The 14,223-nt window shown below is 44.9% G+C and overlaps 1 pseudogene; it reads right to left on the bottom strand.

The window, feature by feature from the left end:
- LOC129824595 (dihydropyrimidine dehydrogenase [NADP(+)]-like) overlaps positions 1 to 14,223 on the bottom strand; it is a 197,267-nt pseudogene that overhangs the window by 96,722 nt on the left and 86,322 nt on the right.

Genomic DNA, 14,223 nt, shown 5'->3' with positions numbered 1-14,223 from the left:
AATGACGAGACCGCCTACAAAATAACCTCTCCCTCAATGTCAACAATATGAAGTAGCTGATCGTGATATCTCAAAGTGCTGTACAGAAACCCAGCCTAAAACCCCAAACAGCAAGCAATGCAGGTGTAGAAGCACGGTGGCTAGGAAAAACTCCCTAGAAAGGCCAAAACCTAGGAATAAACCTAGAGAGGAACCAGGCTATGAGGGGAGGCCAGTCCTCTTCTGGCTGTGCCGGGTAGAGATTATAACAGAACATGGCCAAGATGTTCAAATGTTCATAAATGACCAGCATGGTCAAATCATAATAATCATAGTAGTTGTCAAGGGTGCAACAAGTCAGCACCTCAGGAGTAAATGTCAGTTGGCTTTTCATAGCCGATCATTGAGAGTATCTCTACCGCTCCTGATGTCTCTAGAGAGTTGAAAACAGCAGGTCTGGGACAGGTAGCACGTCTGGTGAACAGGTCAGGGTTCCATAGCCGCAGGCAGAACAGTTGAAACTGGAGCAGCAGCACAGCCAGGTGGACTGGGGACAGCAAGGAGTCTTCATGCCAGGTAGTCCTGAGGCATGGTCCTAGGGCTCAGGTCCTCCGAGAGAGAGAAAGAAAGAAAGAAAGAAAGAATTAGAGAGAGCATACTTAAATTCACACAGGACACTGGATAAGACAGGAGAAATACTCCAGATATAACAGACTGACGCTAGCCCCCAACACATAAACTACTGCAGCATAAATACTGGAGGCTGAGACAGGAGGGGTCAGGAGACACTGTGGCCCTATCCGATGATACCCCCGGACAAGGCCAAACAGGCAGGATATAACCCCACCCACTTTGCCAAAGCACAGCCCCCACACCACTAGAGGGATATCTTCAACCCCCAACTTACCATCCTAAGACAAGGCCGAGCATAGCCCACAAAGATCTCCGCCACGGCACAACCCGGGGGGGGGGGGCGCCAACCCAGACAGGTACACCACGTCAGCGACTCAACCCACTCAAGTGACGCACCCCTCCTAGGAACGGTATGGAAGAGCACCAGTAAGCCAGTGACTCAGCCCCCGTAATAGGGTTAGAGGCAGAGAATCCCAGTGGAGAGAGGTGCATCAAAGATGGGACCGAGAGAATGAGAAACAGCTTCTATCTCGAGGCCATCAGACTGTTGTATAGTCACCACTAGCCAGCCTCCGCCCAGTACACTGACCTGAACTTTAGTCTGTTACTAGCCGGCTACCACCTGATACTCTACCATGCACCTTAGAGACTGCTGCCCTATGTACAGTGCATTCTGAAAGTATTCAGACCCCTTGACTTTACTACATTTTGTTACTTTACATCCTTATTCTAAAAAGGATTAAATTAATTGTTTTCCTCATCAATTTACACACAATACCCCATAATGACAAAGTGAAAGCAGAAATACCTTTTTACATAAGTATTCAGACCCTTTGCTACGAGACTTGAAATTGAGCTCAGGTGCATCCTGTTTCCATTGATCATCCTTCAGATGTTTCTACAACTTGATTGGGGTCTACCTGTGGTAAATTCAATTGATTGGACATGATTTGGAAAGGCCCACACCTGTCTATATAATGTCCCACAGTTAACAGAGCATGTCAGATCAAAAAGCAAGCCATGAGGTCGAAGAAATTGTTCGTAGAGCTCCGAGATAGGATTGGGTCGAGGCAAAAATCTGGGTAAGGGTACCAAAAAATATCTGCAACACTGAAGGCCCCAAGAACACAGTGGCCTCCATCATTCTTAAATGGAAGAAGTTTGGAACCACCAAGACACTTCCTAGAGCTGGCTGCCCGGCCAAACTGAGCAAACAGGGGAGAAGGGCCTTGGTCATGGAGGTGACCAAGAACCCGATGGTCACTCTGACAGAGCTCTAGAGTTCCTCTGTGGAGATGGGAGAACCTTCCAGAAGGACAACCATCCCTGCAGCACTCCACCAATCAGGCCTTTATGGTAGAGTGGCCAGGCGGAAGCCAACCCTCAGTAAAAGGCACATGACAGCCCACTTGTAATTTTCCAAAAGGCACCTGAAGACTCTCAGACCATGAGAAACAAGATTCTTTGGTCTGATGAAATCAAGATTGAACTCTTTGGCCTGAATGTCAAGCGTCACGTCTGGAGGAAACCAGACACCATCCCTACGGTGAAGCATTGTGGTGGCATCATCATGCTGTTAGTATTAGCCTAGCACAGAGATGAGAAGCATTTTTTTGCTGCTTTTTATGGAAACCCAAAGGAGTCATACCTAACCGTCCCAGTGGCTTTCCATAGCCCCCCTACACACAACGCTGAACGCTCTGTCCATCGTGCTGACACAGCACAGCGGAGACATATCTTTTTTGGGGGGCATCAACCTGTCACTCAATCATTTACATTTTTTATATAGGGACATAAAACTAAATCTGAGGGGGCACAACTTTCAACTGAGGGGCTAAGCCTCCTTTAGCCCTCTTGTGGAGCGGGATACAACACACACACACAACACTGTTGTTCTACTATATACTATTTATTCCACTGCGTGACCAAGCCACTACCCACTTTATATTTGTAAATCCAGTGTAATACAGACCACTGTTCCGCGGGCGCCGAAGACAAGGATGTAGATTAAGGCAGCCCCCCCCCCCCCGCAGCTCTCTGATTGAGAGGGGTATGGTTAAATGCAGAAGACCCATTTTTATTTTATTTTATTTTTTATTATTTTTTATTTAGCCTTTATTTAACTAGGCAACTCAGTTAAGAGCAAATTCTTATTTACAATGACGGCCTAGGAATAGTGGGTTAACTGCCTTGTTCAGGGGCAGAACGACAGTTGAATACATTCAGTTGGAAAACTGACTAGGTATCCCCCTTTCCCTTTCCATTATTACTACCTCTTTTATTACTTCTACCATTTGTTATTTTTGACTTGACTCTTTTTATTGTTATTATTGTTATCGACTGATGTAATGTATTGTTGAGGGAGCTAGCACATAAGCACTTCACTGCACTTTTTATACCTGCTGGAAACGGTGTACGACGAATACATATTGATTTGAGAAAGAGAGGAAAATATTTGTCTACTAGGCAGGGATGCCAATCCTGGCATACCGTGAAGTATGTGCTTATTCCCAAGTTAGCTACATAGAATGGGAGAGAGTTCATGCCAACTATGACCAATAAGTAAAATGTCACACAAAGTGCAGAGCTTGGAGTTAAGCCACTATTACCACCGTCTGAGGGCGGCCTGTGTGACACGCCTTGTTATTCGTAGCAACTCATATGAGATCTACATCCAGTATCTCATATCATTGTTTAATGCCAGTGTCTTTTCTGAATCAAAATGGGGTTTAAGTGGTGGGCGTGGCGGGGGCGTAACCATGGACATTTTTAGAGGCCCTCCTGTTGGCCGTAGTCTTTTTGTTTTGCTGTTTTCTGCTATTATACACAATTTGCCATGGTTTATGCTATCTCAGTGACTCAAACATTATAACAAAATCAGTGTGAGCCCCATGCCATGACAGAAATTCTCCTGAATGCATCATTTTGGGAATTTTAGATTCTCCCTGACTGTCTAGCTTTTATATTGGTGAATGTTAGTTCTCAAAGATTTATAAGTCCATTATCATTGCTACGTACATTATATCTGGTTTAGACATTTGAGAAAACACTGACAATTATTTTCCATTTCAAAAAATATTATTATTACTGCTTAGACAGAAGCGGCCCGAAAAAAACACTATTTTTTTCTGCAGAAAAAAACTTGAATGCAAACAACAATTATTTTCTATTCATCTACCTCAGTCCTGTTATCCTCTGCCTCTCCATATCTCTGCATTGCATCTCACACTTACTCCCGTCTTTTATGTCTATCAGTGTCAGTTTCCCAGCTATTCCATCTAGCAGCCACCCAAAGAGACCCAACAAGGAGAATGAATCCATCCACCAACCACTGCCTGCTATTCTAGGCCTACCCTTAATTAACCATCTAGCTTAATTAGACAATTTACTGTGTAATTAGTAGGCAATTAGCTGACATCTCTCTGATCTTTGCAGTACTGACTGCTTTGACAGCTCAGGCTCTGTGATATATACTCTGGGTCCTTGCCAGCCCTTGGCCATTTTCACTTATAGCTTATTGTGGCAGAAATGGCACCTTGTTGATTTGCCTGATTAAATATAATGTAACTGCAGGGGATACACATCTGTTTCATGGCCTGGAACATCCTTCCCATCCCATTTCACCGGTTCTGACCACTGTTGACAGTCTGACGGCACCAATATGAAATGCCAATGATCGTCTAGCGTAATTGCGCTGTAATGACTGCCCATAGGCCTGGAGGGGAGAATGGTGGACGAGGCAGTGTAGCACAAAGCACTAGGATTTACAAAATGGCCTTTTAGGAATGTTAATGTTTGGAGTAAACATCTTAATCCTTACTTGTGATCGTTTAGGTTGATTCTTTATGTGTGTGAGTGTGCATTATCCTGTTGCTTTATCCTGTTGCATGTGTGTGAGGGAGTATACTATTTATTTATGTATGCAGTCTTCAGTAAGCCCATGTTCTAAACAAACACATCTGACTTTACTGTTGCAGTCCTTTATTTCAGGGGAGAGGAAATAATCAGTGTTGTGTAGTGCACAGAGTGAGTGTGTGTGTGTTTTTGTGGGTGATTTGCGTGGTGAGAAGGGTGTTGCATGTACTCCAGTCAATGACCCGCACATGAAACAAAAGAAAACATAATTCATTATCTGTCCTTGTTTATGCTGTTGATGAAAGCCACTCATGACTTCAGTTCAGTTTGATTAGTGAGACCTTCTGGATGACAGCCAAGGCACCCCTCCTTGGGTGGCGTGATGGTCCAGTAAACAGTAAGTATCACACACACACACACACACACACACACACACACACACACACACACACACACACACACACACACACACACACACACACACACACACACACACACACACACACACACACACACACACACACACACACACACACACACAAACATACACACAAGGCTAATTGGGCCCTGAGGGTCCGATCCTTCATGGATCTCCTCTGCAGATCTCAGTGTGCTTTAGCAGCTCCACCAGCCATGCATATACAGATCTGTACAGACCCAGCTAATCTACCTGGGACCGTCTCATCACATCTTATCACATTAAGCACCAGCTGGAACTAATCTACCTGGGACCGTCTCATCACATCTTATCACATTAAGCACCAGCTGGAACTAATCTACCTGGGACCATCTCATCACATCTTATCACATTAATCACAAGCTGGAACTAATCTACCTGGGACCGTCTCATCACAGCTTATCACATTAAGTACCAGCTGGAACTAATCTACCTGGGACCGTCTCATCAGATCTCATCACATTAATCACCAGCTGGAACTAATCTACCTGGGACCGTCTCATCCCAACTCGTAACATGAATCACCAGCTGGAACTAATCTACCTGGGACCGTCTCATCACATCTCATCACATTAATCACTAGCTGGAACTAATCTACCTGGGACCGTCTCATCACATCTCATCACATTAATCACCAGCTGGAACTACTCTACCTGGGACCGTCTCATCACATCTCATCACATTAATCACCAACTGGAACTACTCTACCTGGGACCATCTCATCACATCTCATCACATTAATCACCAGCTGGAACTCATCTACCTGGGACCCTCATCACATCTCATCACATTAATCACCGGCTGGACCTGGTCAGTGTCCACGACCGCAACCCATTCAACCGCAGAACAAACTGCTGACTGTCATGTCAGTCGCTGAAGGAGACGAGGTTGAGACAAAGGGTTTACCACCAGGTTTACCAGGGGCTCTGATCTCATCCCAATGTCCTTCATTAACATCCCCTGGTAGAAGCAACCCTCATCAGAGGGAAAAAAGTATTAACATATGCAATGTAGTTCATTAATTATAATTAATGGAAGTGCCGCCTGCAAGTTTAAGCGTAAAGGCCTCCACTGTATCGTGCCATACAGCAATTAGCTATTCCGGGCACGCTCTGCATTGGGATATTTCCATATCCACTGTGACAATCGCGCTGTGTGCCCTGAATGCTATCGACGAGAAGCGGCTGGGGCGTTGTGATCGGGGGGAGAGCTTGGCGGGCGAGGGGAGAACAGGATATTAAAAAGTCCCTCATGTTCAGGGTATAATGACGGCAGAGAGAAGCGCTGTTGACACTGAGGTTCTTCTTTATCCTTCTTGGGGAGAGAGACAGGAGAGGCTCAGTGCAATAATTTGACACACAAAGCACACAATAGAGAGCAATATGATTTCTGTTTACTGCGATATGAGCTGGGAATGAGCTGCTGCACTGCTGGTAAGCAGGAGATACTGGGGAATAGCAAGGCACGTTGCTGGTAAGCAGGAGATACTGGGGAATAACAAGGCATGTTGCTGGTAAGCAGGAGATACTGGGGAATAGCAAGGCATGTTGATGGTAAGCAGGAGATACTGGGGAATAACAAGGCATGTTGCTGGTAAGCAGGAGATACTGGGGAATAGTAAGGCATGTTGCTGGTAAGCAGGAGATACTGGGGAATAGCAAGGCACGTTGCTGGTAAGCTTGAGATACTGGGGAATAGTAAGGCATGTTGCTGGTAAGCAGGAGATACTGGGGAATAGCAAGGCATGTTGCTGGTAAGCAGGAGATACTGGGGAATAACAAGGCACGCTGCTGGTAAGCAGGAGATACTGGGGAATAACAAGGCATGTTGCTGGTAAGCAGGAGATACTGGGGAATAGCAAGGAACGCTGCTGGTAAGCAGGAGATACTGGGGAATAACAAGGCATGTTGCTGGTAAGCAGGAGATACTGGGGAATAGCAAGGAACGCTGCTGGTAAGCAGGAAATACTTGGGAATAACAAGGCATGTTGCTGGTAAGCAGGAGATACTGGGGAATAACAAGGCATGTTGCTGGTAAGCAGGAGATACTGGGGAATAACAAGGCATGTTGCTGGTAAGCAGGAGATAATGGGGAATAACAAGGCATGTTGCTGGTAAGCTTGCGATACTGGGGAATAGCAAGGAACGCTGCTGGTAAGCAGGAGATACTGGGGAATAGCAAGGCATGTTGCTGGTAGGCAGGAGATACTGGGGAATAACAAGGCACGCTGCTGGTAAGCTTGAGATACTGGGGAATAACAAGGCATGTTGCTGGTAAGCAGGAGATACTGGGGAATAACAAGGCATGTTGCTGGTAAGCAGGAGATACTGGGGAATAGCAAGGCATGTTGATGGTAAGCAGGAGATACTGGGGAATAGCAAGGCATGTTGATGGTAAGCAGGAGATACTGGGGAATAACAAGGCATGTTGCTGGTAAGCAGGAGATACTGGGGAATAGTAAGGCATGCTGCTGGTAAGCAGGAGATACTGGGGAATAGCAAGGCATGTTGCTGGTAAGCAGGAGATACTGGGGATTAACAAGGCACGCTGCTGGTAAGCAGGAGATACTGGGGAATAACAAGGCATGTTGCTGTAAGCAGGAGATACTGGGGAATAGCAAGGAACGCTGCTGGTAAGCAGGAGATACTGGGGAATAACAAGGCATGTTGCTGGTAAGCAGGAGATACTGGGGAATAGCAAGGAACGCTGCTGGTAAGCAGGAGATACTTGGGAATAGCAAGGCATGTTGCTGGTAAGCAGGAGATACTGGGGAATAACAAGGCATGTTGCTGGTAAGCAGGAGATACTGGGGAATAGCAAGGAACGCTGCTGGTAAGCAGGAGATACTGGGGAATAACAAGGCATGTTGCTGGTAAGCAGGAGATACTGGGGAATAGCAAGGAACGCTGCTGGTAAGCAGGAGATACTTGGGAATAGCAAGGCATGTTGCTGGTAAGCAGGAGATACTGGGGAATAACAAGGCATGTTGCTGGTAAGCTTGAGATACTGGGGAATAGCAAGGCATGTTGCTGGTAAGCAGGAGATACTGGGGAATAACAAGGCACGTTCCTGGTAAGCTTGAGATACTGGGGAATAGCAAGGCATGTTGCTGGTAAGCTTGCGATACTGGGGAATAGCAAGGCATGTTGCTGGTAAGCAGGAGATACTGGGGAATAACAAGGCACGCTGCTGGTAAGCAGGAGATACTGGGGAATAACAAGGCACGCTGCTGGTAAGCAGGAAATACTGGGGAATAGCAAGGCATGTTGCTGGTAAGCAGGAGATACTGGGGAATAGCAAGGCATGTTGCTTGTAAGCAGGAGATACTGGGGAATAGCAAGGCATGTTGCTGGTAAGCAGGAGATACTGGGGAATAGTAAGGCATGTTGCTGGTAAGCAGGAGATACTGGGGAATAGCAAGGCATGTTGCTTGTAAGCAGGAGATACTGGGGAATAGCAAGGCATGCTGCTGGTAAGCAGGAGATACTGGGGAATAGTAAGGCATGTTGCTGGTAAGCAGGAGATACTGGGGAATAGCAAGGCATGTTGCTTGTAAGCAGGAGATACTGGGGAATAGCAAGGCATGTTGCTGGTAAGCAGGAGATACTGGGGAATAGCAAGGCATGCTGCTGGTAAGCAGGAGATACTGGGGAATAGCAAGGCATGCTGCTGGTAAGCAGGAGATACTGGGGAATAGCAAGGCTTGTTGCTGGTAAGCAGGAGATACTGGGGAATAGCAAGGCATGTTGCTGGTAAGCAGGAGATACTGGGGAATAGTGAGGCATGTTGCTGGTAAGCAGGAGATACTGGGGAATAGCAAGGCATGCTGCTGGTAAGCAGAAGATACTGGGGAATAACAAGGTACGTGACACTAGCATCGACCAGTGGTACGGAGTGAAAATAACTGACACAATGCTACTGTACATGTGGCAAGAATCACTGAGTGGTCACTGAGTGACTCTTGCCACTACAACATAAAGAGACTTGAAAACCAAGTCCAACGTGTTTTAATGTATTTGTATTTGTTGAAAATACATCTGTAAGTTTAATGTGATTAGGGTGTTTCCAATGCTCAAGGACATTTACAGGTTAGTTAGGTACTAAGGCACAGCAGGATCTACACAGCAAATGCCTTGGAATGTCGACTCATCTTGACTTTTAAGACCACTTTTGTGATAAAAAACTGCCCAAAAAACGTTGATTTGATTTGAGGGTGAACTATCCCCAGACTGGAGCTTTAAAAAGTGTTTAAAGGGATGGAGGCAGGCTAGTTGTAACTGTAATATGCACTCCGGATATCAAATATATATATTTAATATACTGTAGTAACCATGTATCATGTAGTAACCAAAAAGTGTTAAACAAATCAAAATATATTTTATATTTTATACTCTTCAAAGTAGCTGTCACACCCTGGCCTTAGTTATCTTTGTTTTCATTATTATTTTAGTTAGGTCAGGGTGTGACATGGGGAAGTTTGTGTGTTTTTTTGTATTGTCTAGGGTGTTGTATGTTTTAGGGGGTTTAGTAGAGGAGATGGTTTAGTGTTCAGTGTAGGTGTCTAGGAAAGTCTATGGTTGCCTGAATTGGGTCTCAATTAGAGACAGCTGGTTATTGTTGTCTCTGATTGGGGGCCATATTTAAGGCAACCATAGGCTTTAGCTTTTTGTGGGTAATTGTCTGTGTCTAGGTGTAGTGGTTGTGTCAGCACTATCTAGATTTATAGCTTCACGGTCGTCTGTTTGTTGTTTTGTTTCATTTTTTCTTCTTAAAAATAAAAGAGAAGATGTATTTTCAACACGCTGCGCCTTGGTCCTCTCTCAGTCCCGTTGACGATCGTGACAGTAGCCACCCTTTGCCTTGATGACAGCTTTGCACACTCTTGGCATTCTCTCAACCAGCCTCACCTGGAATGGTTTTCCAATAGCCTTGAAGGAGTTTCCACATATGCTGAGCACTTGTTGGCTGCTTGTCCTTCCCTCTGCGGTCCATCTCATTCCAAACCATCTCAATTGGTCCAATTGCTGCAGAATGCTGTGGTAGACATGCTGGTTATGTGTGCGCTGAATTCAAAATGAATCACTGACAGTGTCACCAGCAAAGGACCCCCACACCATCCCACCTCCTCCTCCATGCTTCATGTGGGAATCACACATGTGGAGATCATCCGTTCACCTACTCTGCGTCTCGCAAAGACACGGCAGTTGAAACAAAAATCTCAAATCTGGACTCATCAGACGAAAGGACAGATTTCCACCGGTCTAATGTCCCCTGCTTGTGTGTCTTGGCCCAAGCAAGTCTCTTCTTCTTATTGGTGTCCTTTAGTAGTATTAGTAGTATTTATTTGGTCTGCAATTTGGTAACTCATTGGTAACATTAGAGGCTGGTAACTCTAATGAACTTATGCTCTGCAGCAGAAATAACTCTGGGTCTTCCTTTCCTGTGGAGGTCCTCATGAGAGCCAGTTTCATCATAGCGCTTGATGGTTTTTGCAACTGCACTTGAAGAAACTTTCAAAGTTCTTGAAATTTTCCGTATTGACTGACCTTCATGTCTTAAAGTAATAATGGACTGTCGTTTCTCTTTGCTTTAACTGAGCTGTTCTTGCCATAATATGGACTTGGTCTTTTACCAAAAAGGGCTATCTTCTGTATACCACCCCTACCTTGTCAAAACACAACTGATTGGCTTAAACGCATTAAGAAGGAAAGAAATTCCACAAATTAACTTGTAACAAGGCACACCTGTTAATTGAAATGCATCCCAGGTGACAACCTCATGAAGCTGGTTGAGAGAATGCCAAGAGTGTGCAAAGCTGTCATCAAGGCAAACGGTGGCTACTTTGAAGAATCTGAAATCTAGAATATTTATAGATTTTTATTAACACTTTTTTAGTTTACTTCATGATTCCATATGTGTTATTTCATAGTTTTGATGTCTTCATTATTATTCTACAATGTAAAAAATATAAAAAATTAAGAAAAACCCTTGAATGAGTATTTGTGTCCAAACTTTTGACTGGTACTGTATCTATATTAAACACTTATAAATCCAAACTCCTAATGAATTCTTCTTAGTTGTTGGACCATCTTCCTGGAGTGGGTTTCTCGAAAAACTGTCACTCTGAGATTAATAGATTAATGTGCTTTTCAGGCAGAAACCAATTTCTTAATTTAATTTGAAAGCTTGGCGAGACTTCCACAATTAGACATAATAGATTTTTTTAACCGGTCTGTTCAGAAAAGGGAAAAAAAAGAGGGGCACATTTTGGCCTTGGCAAATATTCTAACAAATTCTCAACCGTCTAGTTACATATTTCCATTCAATTTTATACAGGAGAATCATTTCTACACCGCAGTTGAACAAAGAAAAGTTGAACTTGATGTTGGCTAAACTTCATCACGTCAAACCTGATGCACTACCCTACTTGTTCTTATAGCGATGCCTTACACAGCTACTTCCTGTTATCCTCTAATCAACGACTGCCAGCGAGAATGAACAGAGCAAACAGATGTTACTGATTCATTTCCCCATCACCAGAATTAGAAAGTAAATTAAAACAAAATATTTTCTGTTGAAGCTCAATAAACAACTCATGGCTTTCGCTCTCTCTCTTCGCTCTCTCTCTCCTTTTCCCATCCTCCTGTCAAGAGCAAATGTTACATTGCTAACAAGTTATATGCATCTTGTTCTAGTGGGAGTGTGTTGGTTTAGATGGAGTCTCTGCCACCTGAATGAAGCTCATTACCGGGGAGTGTGTGTGCATGTGGGGAGCGCTTTATTGCTTTCCGTTATGAGTTATCAGGGCTTTATTAATGCCAGTTGTCTGTGAATGGGGGCTGCTTTAATGTCCCGCGTTATGACTTATCAAAGACTTGGCCAAGGTTAGAGAGGCTCAAAGACAGGACACAGAGACGCGGAACAGTCTGTTCAGAAGGGAGATACTCAACGTTGCTGTAACACCCTGAGACACCGCTGTACGCATGCACACACACACACACACACACACACACACACACACACACACACACACACACACACACACACACACACACACACACACACACACACACACACACACACACACACACACACACACACACACACACACACACACATTTGTAGTTAAGCACATTGCTGTATCTAAGCTTAACAGCAATATAAAAGGCATCGGTATGTGCGTATGTGCTCATGTGCAGGCGTCTGTGTCTCTCCGTTTGTTTCTGTCTGTCTGTACCATGTCCAGTCCGAAGGTCTTGGTGAGAGCAAAGTCCCATCCCTGTTGGCAAGCCCTGTGGATCATGGCCGTGCTAGTGGTGGGGGAGTGCTGGCCAGGCTGAAGTGGTTTGTGAATGTGATGCCACACATCTTCACACTGATGCCCACTGTGTCGATGGCACAGTTGAACAGAGGCGGCGCAGTTGTACTTTCCACCGTCTGGCCATGGAGGGATATGTAGTTACAACGTGTTTTATGAATGCATTATCATCATCATCATCATCATCAACATCAACATCAACATCATCATCAGTTTAGCACTTACTTGCTCAATTCAACTAATTGTATTCGAAATTGAAAGACCATGAATTGTCGATCGTTTGAGCCGGGCTGGGACAACTTCTGGGGCGGCAGGTAGCCTGGCGGGTATGAGCGTTGGGCCAGTAACTGAAAGGTTGCTGGATCAAATCCTCAAGCTGATAAGGTAAAAATCTGTCATTCTGCCCCTGAGCAAGGCAGTCGCCGATGACATGGACATGGATGTTGATTAAGGCAGCCCCCTGCACCTCTCTGATTCAGAGGTTACATGGAGGTACTGGTGGATGTGCCAGGAGGTCTGCTTGCCGTTGTTGTTTGCCAAGTCTACGATGTCTCCGCCAGTGAAAAACCAGGGCTCACTGCTCTGCATGGTCTCAGGGTGCAGGTTTGGGGTGCCCCAGTGGTTCAGCTTGATGGGAGCCATGGCCTTCTGGACTGTTCACAACAAGACATAATAAACATGGTTAATATGACATTATTACAATAGACAGAGAGGTCAGCAGACTGAGGTTGTGTTGTAGTAATACAGGAGCAGAACAATGCATTGTTGTACTGTATAAGACATTACAGGGGGTATACTAGATATACTTGAACTTGATATTAATCAAAGATGGAAAACCCCTGTTACTGTGGTCTCTGCCATATCATCTCAAAGAACCCCAGAACCTTAGTGATACAACTGAGCCCTGCTGCGTTTGTCTTTTCTCTCAGAATTTCCCTCCTATAACCGCAGGAGCACACAGCTTCACGCACACGCACACACACACACGCACACGCACACACACACACACACACATACACACACACACACACACACACACACACACACACACACACACACACACACACACACACACACACACACACACACACACACACACACACACACACACACACACACGCCCTTACTGTGGGGAAGGCTGTGAAGTGTGACATGTCTGAGAGATTCCTGAGATCTCCTTAAATAACATCACTTCTTCCACAGACCCCCACTCTATCTCCATCTCTCTGGAGAAAACTCCACTGGCAGATGCTGATTGCTGAGCTCCATTAGTGAGAGGAATCCATGCTGTCATATGTGCCTCAGTCAGGCATGCACCAAGACTACACACACACACACACACACACACACACACACACACACACACACACACACACACACACACACACACACACACACACACACACACACACACACACACACACACACAATATTTGACCAGTCTATTTAAGAAGAATCCACTCTTATGAAACACACACATTCCAGGAATGTCCATTTATCTTTATGAGCGACAGCGAACACAGATAGAAAATGCTTCATCGTCACGGCGATGGCCCCCTCAGCAGTAAAAAGGACCGGTCGTCTGCCTGTTACCTTGTCATCTAATCATGTTCTTGAAACACGGTGCCCCGCCCCCTGCAGATTGCAGGGCCTATTTTCTGGCAATCTCAGCCTTTTTCTACCCAACTACTGTGCCTGGCTGTCTCCTCTGTAAGCTGCTGAAGTCAATGGGTGATTCATGCTGTACAGCTACTAGCTACAGTTGAAGTCAGAAGTTTACATACACCTTAGCCAAATACATTTAAACTCAGTTTTTCACAATTCCTGACATTTAATCCTAGTAAGAATTCCCATGTTTTAGGTCAGTTAGGGGCACCACTTTATTTTAAGAATGTGAAATGTCGGAATAATAGTAGAGAGAATGATTTCTTTCAGCTTTTATTTCTTTAGTGGGTCAGAGGTTTACATACACTCAATTAGT

This window comes from Salvelinus fontinalis, chromosome 26, assembly GCF_029448725.1.
Source record: "Salvelinus fontinalis isolate EN_2023a chromosome 26, ASM2944872v1, whole genome shotgun sequence".
NCBI lineage: Eukaryota > Metazoa > Chordata > Actinopteri > Salmoniformes > Salmonidae > Salvelinus > Salvelinus fontinalis.
The sequence above is the reverse complement of the archived record's forward strand: the minus strand, read 5'-3'. Positions and strand labels throughout refer to the sequence as shown.